Genomic DNA, 7453 nt, shown 5'->3' on the forward strand with positions numbered 1-7453 from the left:
AGCAATTCTTCTTTTCTATCACAAGATCCTGTCAAAATTTAACCCCATAGATCTTTCTCTCATCGTCATTTGTTGCTGTATAACTCCCATAACTTCTACAATGAAATGCATTGACATTGCACGACTGAAAACCTGTCTTGAACTGCTCATATTTTAAAATACAGTACAATGAAAGAAGTGTTTCATTCTCTTCGCTACACAACAGGCTAAAATGCATATTTTTTGGGAAAGTTAAACAAACAGTGGTCGAAACACTTATATTGCCTGTGTTGAGAAAAGTGCTTATAATGTAACGTTAACACAATTTTACACAAATGCTCCAGTTTATTTACATAAAACAGGTTTACAATTCACTGCACTAACCAAGGCATACATTGTACGCCACGATCTACACTACAACCAAAGATTACACAAACAAGATAAACAGTGTTGTATCACTTGTAATGTCCATAGATATACCAAAAGATATGACACGGCAGTCCATGGAATAAATGTGGTTCCGTAACATCCTCCCACCTTGCAATTGTTATTTTCAATTGCAAAATACTCCGTACCGCAACTGAAACACAAACACATAACACAATAAATAAGTGAACACAAAAGCAAGGTCACATCAAGAGTATTCACAAATCAAGTCTCGATGGCACTTTAATTCTCCGCTCCCGCCACCCCCCCCCCCCCTTCCTTTGACAATTTGAATTCTTCATGTGGAGGCTTCGTCTCAGGCGAAGTGATAGTCACAGTTTCACGCTGCTTCCAATCCTCTAGAGTTGTGTGCACCTCCAATGGATAGAGACGCTGGAGTGGTCTGATCAGCTCTCCCTCAGATGTCTTCAGTTTGGCTACTCTTGCTACTTCATCCTTCCCTGGATACACTTCCACGACGACCGCGAGGGACCAGTTGATGCGTTTTGTGGAATCTGATCCTATCAATACCACATCTCCCACCTTGATGCTGTTGGTCTTCCTCTGGCCGTGGTGAACTAGGAGCGCCAAATATTCACTCCTGAATCTTTCTCGTAGATCTTCACGTAGTTTCTGGAGGTACCTAGAACGTTTAACATAGTCAACCTTGTCAACTGCGTCCAAATCTGGAATCTCATTTGTAGGAATACCATGCGGAAATGTTGCTAGTGTCAAAGGCTTTAGTTCAGCCGAATGGTCCGCAATGTGTGTAAGTGGTCTAGAGTTGATCGACGCCTCGTAATCACACAGCACAGTATATAATTCTTCATAGTACACAGAGGCTCGTCCCAAGATTCGACGCAGCAGTTCTTTCACTGTTCTGATTAGTTTCTCCCACCATCCTCCCCACCAGGTTTCTGTAGGTGGGATAAATTTCCAACTAATCTTTCTCACAGCCGAGTGGGTGATAATTTCATCCCAATCCAACGCTTTCAGGGCATTATTAAGTCCTATGAAATTGGCCCCGTTGTCTGAGTACAGCACAGAAATTCTTCCACGCCGGGCAATGAATCTCTTAACGCCAGAATGAAAGCATCAGTTGTCAAAGACTGCAGCAGCTCCAGATGTATCGCACGATACACCGCACAAGTAAATAATACAATCCACGCCTTTTCTCCAGACTTTAGATACAGCGGTCCAGCAAAATCTACTCCCGAGACCTCGAAAGCTGCTGTTGAGCCCACTCTATCCTTGGGCAAAGAAGCAAAAGCTGGTGCTGTAGAACTAGCCTTGTACCTTTTACATTTGACACATCTTGCAATAACTCGCTTTGCCACTTTCCTAACTCCAATAATCCAGAATCTTTCCCTGAGTCTAGTTAACAGCGTCAGTAGCCCTGCATGCTGTGACTGATGATGTTCGTCCCAAATCAATCTGGTCACGATGGCATGGTTTGACGGCAACAAGATGGGTTTCGTGAATGCTTCACTTTCTTCCCCAAAGGTAAATTTTGTTTCAACCCTCAGAACTCCCATTTCGTTCTTGAATGCCCTGACTTTCTTCTCAAGTTCCTGCTCGTGATCTCGAAAGAATTCCTGCTGCACAACTCTCAACAAGGTGTTCTCGGCCTGTTGCATTTCTTCACCAGTGAGTTCACCTCTTCTTGCTTGTTTTGCCTTAGTAAGGTTGCGGAAAAATCTGATGATCCAACCAATCATTCTGACTATTTTGACATAACTAGAGAAATACAAGAGGTGCGAACAAAAGTCAGGAGAACTGTCTTCCGTTTCTCAATATTGACTTCATGTGCGGCAATTTCATAAAACGGCCACTGCTCTGGATTATCCCTTAGCCACCGTGGTCCTCCCACCAGTTGCTCTCAAAGAGTGCCTTTGGAATGCAGCCCCTTGATGGAAGATCTGCTGCGTTCAGAGTACCCGGTAGGTGGCGTCAATCATCAGTATTGGTGTACTGTCGTATTTCATGACAACGGTTACCCACGAATGTACTCCAGTTGTCCGCCCGCTTTATCCAAGTCACGGCTACCGACGAGTCGCTCCAAAAGAATGTTCCGCACCGTTGTAGTCCCAATGCCTCTTTCGCTTGGGTAGAAATTCTGGTGCCAATGACTGATGCCAACAGTTCCAAACGTGGTATAGTGACATGTCTGACAGGAGCAATCCTCGCCTTAGCCTGGACCAACTGGACCGATACCTCTGCGCCTCTCCTTGCCCTCAAGAATACACAAGCTGCATAGGCAAGTTTACTCGCATCAAAAAATACATGAAGACTGATATCTTCCGCTCCCCAGTCCACTTGTACCATTCTCCTTGGAAGGCGACATCTAGCTAACCATTGCATCTGCTCCACCAAGTTCTTGAATTTACTTGTAATGCTATCCGGAAGCTCTTTATCCCATCGAAATTTGTGTTTCCATGTTTCTTGCAGCATCAGCTTTGGTAGTAAGGTAGACGGACATGTGAAGCCAATTGGGTCGAAAACACGCTGAGCCACAGACAACAGATTCCTCTTGGTAACTCGACAAGTGGTCATCGCAATGGTTTTGACATCACAGAGAAGCTCATCTGTAGTGACATCCCATAAGAGACCCAGGACTGTAACAACTCCATCTTGCATCGCAGCTCTGTCTTCTTGATGAACGGAGCTGCTGATCCATCCGTGAAGATCAAATTGTGCTGTAGACATCAGTGCAGTAGCTTCCCTAACATATTTCTGTAGCTGTTTTTCATTGGCTACACTGGTAACACAGTTGTCCACGTAGAACGAGTCTCTGAGTCCCTCTGCGGTACTATTCAGTTCCTCAGGAGCATGTCTCAAGTGATGTGATATAGTCGCACCCAGTAGAAATGGACTAGACGACACTCCAAAAACAACTCTGAAGTGCCTGAGGATTGCCACATCTTTGTTGCGACAGTCCTTCCACCAAAGAAATCTTAAAAAATCCTTGTCACCTTGGGCTAGCTTGATTTGTAGAAATACCTTTCTGATATCAGCTATCACTCCAGTAGCATATTTTCTGAATTGTATCAACAGCTTTGGTATTAATTCCACCAAAATGGGCTCTTTTTCCAGACAGCTGTTAAGTGAGTTGCCTCTTATCTTGGGCTGAGGCATCGAACACAGGCCTAATTTTGGTGATAATACTAGATACCTTTATTACTGGCTGGTGAGGGAGGTAGTGACCATCATTCTTGCTGGCAGAGGGTATCATTTCCACTATGGCCTCCCGCAGCCATTCACGAAATCATCATACTCTTCCAACTTGCCAATGGTTTCTAGTCTTTTGCTTACACTCAACAATCTCTTCTCCGCTAGATCGTAGTTGTCCCTCAGCTGCGGGTGCCCCTACTTCCAGGGTAGGCAAACCTCGTATCTTCCTTCTTGGTCAACTTTCACTGTCTTCTCGAAGAATTCAAGTGTGTCTGCTTCCAGAACTTCTTTGGTTTTGACATCTGCTGGATCGCTAATGCCTATGGTTTCCAGACGCCACAAATCAGCTACATTAAAACCTGCCATACAAAAGAGGTCAGTTACTGTATTGCAGTTGCTGAATATTCTTCGCTGCCCCATCACCGTACAGCCCAGCTTAGTTTCGAGAGCAACCATTGTGTCATCTAAAACTAATCTGCAGCCTGTTAGCAGTTGCCCCATTACGTCCGCCCCAAGTAATATTTTTACCTCAGGAACATTATAGCCTACATCTGATAAGATAGTGTTGTGGTTTCGAAGCACTGGGTAATACCGCTGGGTCTCAAGCCGGGGTACAAAATCACAAATTTTCTGTTGGTCCAACATAGGAATGGTGCACTCAAATTTTTCATCTAAACTTCTAAGAGTAACCTCATAAATACCATGCACTTCTCGCCCTGTCTCTACTCCACCAAACAGATTATGTATTATCGTCTCGTCCCCTATCTTCTCCAGCCCAAGCTTGTGAACACTGTCCTTCGTGATGTATGATCTTTGAGATCCCGAGTCTAGTAACACTCTTGCCAATTTAACAACCTTGTCCACCGACACTTTAACTACCAAAGTTTGCAACAATGTCTGACCCTTTTGTGAGACAGTAAGTTTTCTGTTCTACCTGGTTCCTTTCCTTTCTCAACTGAACTTTTCTTGCTGCTATCGACTGGAATTATATCCTTTAAACCATTGCACATAATAGTGTGATGCCCCTTACAACAAGCATTTGAGCACAATTTTGCACTTTTTTGCACCATGACCCACCTTGAGGCAATGAAAACATGCTCCTTTCCTTTTTCAAAACTTCTTGTTTTTTTTGTAGTGGGACCTCTAGCTTTAAAACAGTCCTGAGACATGTGGTTCCCCTTATCGCACCAAATACATGCCTTATCACTCCTTTTCTCTTCACTCGAGAAAATTACTGCTGCTGTCGGTAGCTTTTCTTTGTTGTTTTGCGATGCACCCCCACAGCCACCTAAGAAATTAGTACGAGCCAGAAGGACGTTCTTCACTTTCTACCTCTTGTCTCAAAAATCTCAAAAGTGTCTCGAGATAATTAGACTGGTCACCCTTTTTACATGCCTGCGACATACGAGACTGCTCCCATGTTTTCAAAATGTCATCTGGTACCGGTAGTGCTGATTCTACAAGCGGGTAGAGGATTGCCGCATATTTATCGCTAGTAACCCCTAGTGACTCTAGTGCCCTTAACTGGGTCTCCAGTTTACCAAAAAGACTCCGTAGACTTATATCATTTAGCATGTTACTCTTTTGAAGTACTAATTGTAAGAGTTCGCAAACGTAAATCTCAATCAGAAGTTCATCTCTTGCAAACCTCGATTTTAATTGCTCTATAGCTTTCTGATAATTTGAAGCTGAGGGTGGGAAAATTTCCACGAGTTCTCTAGCTGACGTCCCGGGTACGGTAGCCTGGCAAAGGTATTGGAATGTATCCTCTTCCTCGATTTCGTCATCCTCATGTATCTTTCTGAACTGCCCCCAGAAGGCTATCCAGTTACGCACATCTCCATCGAACTGTTTAAGTTCTAATTTAGGCAATCTTAAATTTCTTTTACTCCTGGATTTACTAGAACTAGTACTAGCAATACTATTTGCCCCATTGTCACTGAGTGTGGCATCATGCAAAAAATTCTCATACCTGGTCTTTAAGGTTAACCACCTTTCGCGGTATCCCTCCATGATTTCGTGTTCGGCAGTGATCTCTTCTTCTTCTTCTTCGTGCTCTCCGGCGTACCAAACATCACGAATTCTTTCATCGAGCCCGAATAATATTTCGGCTTTGTCCTCGAAGATCTTGAATCCTGCTGAAACCTCTTCTCTTGTGGGTTGTTCTGCATTTAGCTTCTGTTCAAAGTCATTGCCAGCACGTGTAAACAATCGGCGCAATTGTGTTCGTTCACATTTCAATTTCGTAATTTCTGCCATATTTACGCGAAAACTATTCCTGTCGCGGTCGCCAGATGTTGAGAAATGTGCTTATAATGTAACGTTAACACAATTTATTTGTTTACATAAAACAAGTTTACAATTCACTGCACTAACCAAGAGATGCATTGTACGCCATGATCTACATTACAACATTACAACCAAAGATTACACAAACAAGATAAACAGTGTTGTGTCACTTGTAATGTCCATAGATATACCAAACGATATAACACGGCAGTCCATGGAATAAATGTGGTTCCGTAACAGCCTGCCTCTGTGTGTGTGTGTGTGTGTGTGTGTGTGTGTGTGTGTGTGTGTGTGTGTGTGTGTGTGTGTGTGTGTGTGTGTGTGTGTGTAAGTACTTGAGTTCGGCTACAAGATCGACTATGACGAGTGGAGTCCGACTCGTTGGCTGAATGGTCAGCGTACTGGTCTTCGACTCAGAGGGTCCCGGATTCGATTCCCGACAGGGTCGAGGATTTTAATCGCCTCTGATTAATTCTTCTGGCTCGGGGACTGTATGTATATGTCCGTCCCAACACTCTCCTCATCATATTCAGTCAACATACCACAATATCATCCACCACAGAGAAACACGCAATAGTGCTTACATCCCTCCATATAGGCTTGGCGTCAGGAAGGGCATCCGGCCGTAAACAGGGCCAAATCCACATGTGCTACGCAGTTCTCACCCGTGACCCCACAGGTGTGGGAAAAAGCGGCAGGGAAAGAAAGATCGACTATAACGAGTGGAGAACCCATGTGTATGATCTACAATTTGAGGTACTTCGACGCTGTATCGTCATCAATCATTAATCTATTCCCATCATGTCGAAGTGTGTGGCGCACTTGCCATATCCTAAGCATCCTTCATAAAATACAGAATTCTTCATATCCTCCCTACCTGAGGATGTTTTTCAATTCCCTCACCCTGCATCATAATGACGGAAATACCCGAGCACGCAACACCAAAAGATAGAGAATGATTTACTGTACCGGTACACTGTGTCTACTAAAGCTAATAAAATCAAGTGTCTCTATAAGAGATCCCAAAACAGGATTGACAAAAGTAATGCTCTTGCTTCTCGAAAACATGACGCTCAATTTTCGTTATGTTGGCAGGCCTATATGTGGACATACTTATGCCTTTCTATGTGGTTGCCGAATATCTATTACTGTACGAATATTATCAGCCGTCTTAAATAAAGTCGCATAATATGGTAGAATACTGGTTGCAATTAGATGTAAACAACTAGCATCGAGTTTCAGTGACAAGTGTATTATCGTTACGTAAGATTGGTTACAAGATGAAAACTTACCAAATATCAGTAAATTACGATTATGATACTGGTATTTTGCAAATTATATAGACTGCAATAAATATTAGGCATAATCATCGTTGTGTGCCCGAAATATATGAATGCTTCGACAGATGAATGGATTTTAACAGGAAGAAAGGTGTTATAAATTTAATCTATAGAACTTGCTAGTTAAAAAGATCGATAAGTTTATACTGAATGTCACGCAATATATAAATATGTTACAGTATGATTCTGTGTCACTATAATAAATACATTATTCTATGTTAGTATTTGTAGAATTCCTTCCAGTTTGA

Source organism: Anabrus simplex, chromosome 8 (assembly GCF_040414725.1).
Source record: "Anabrus simplex isolate iqAnaSimp1 chromosome 8, ASM4041472v1, whole genome shotgun sequence".
NCBI lineage: Eukaryota > Metazoa > Arthropoda > Insecta > Orthoptera > Tettigoniidae > Anabrus > Anabrus simplex.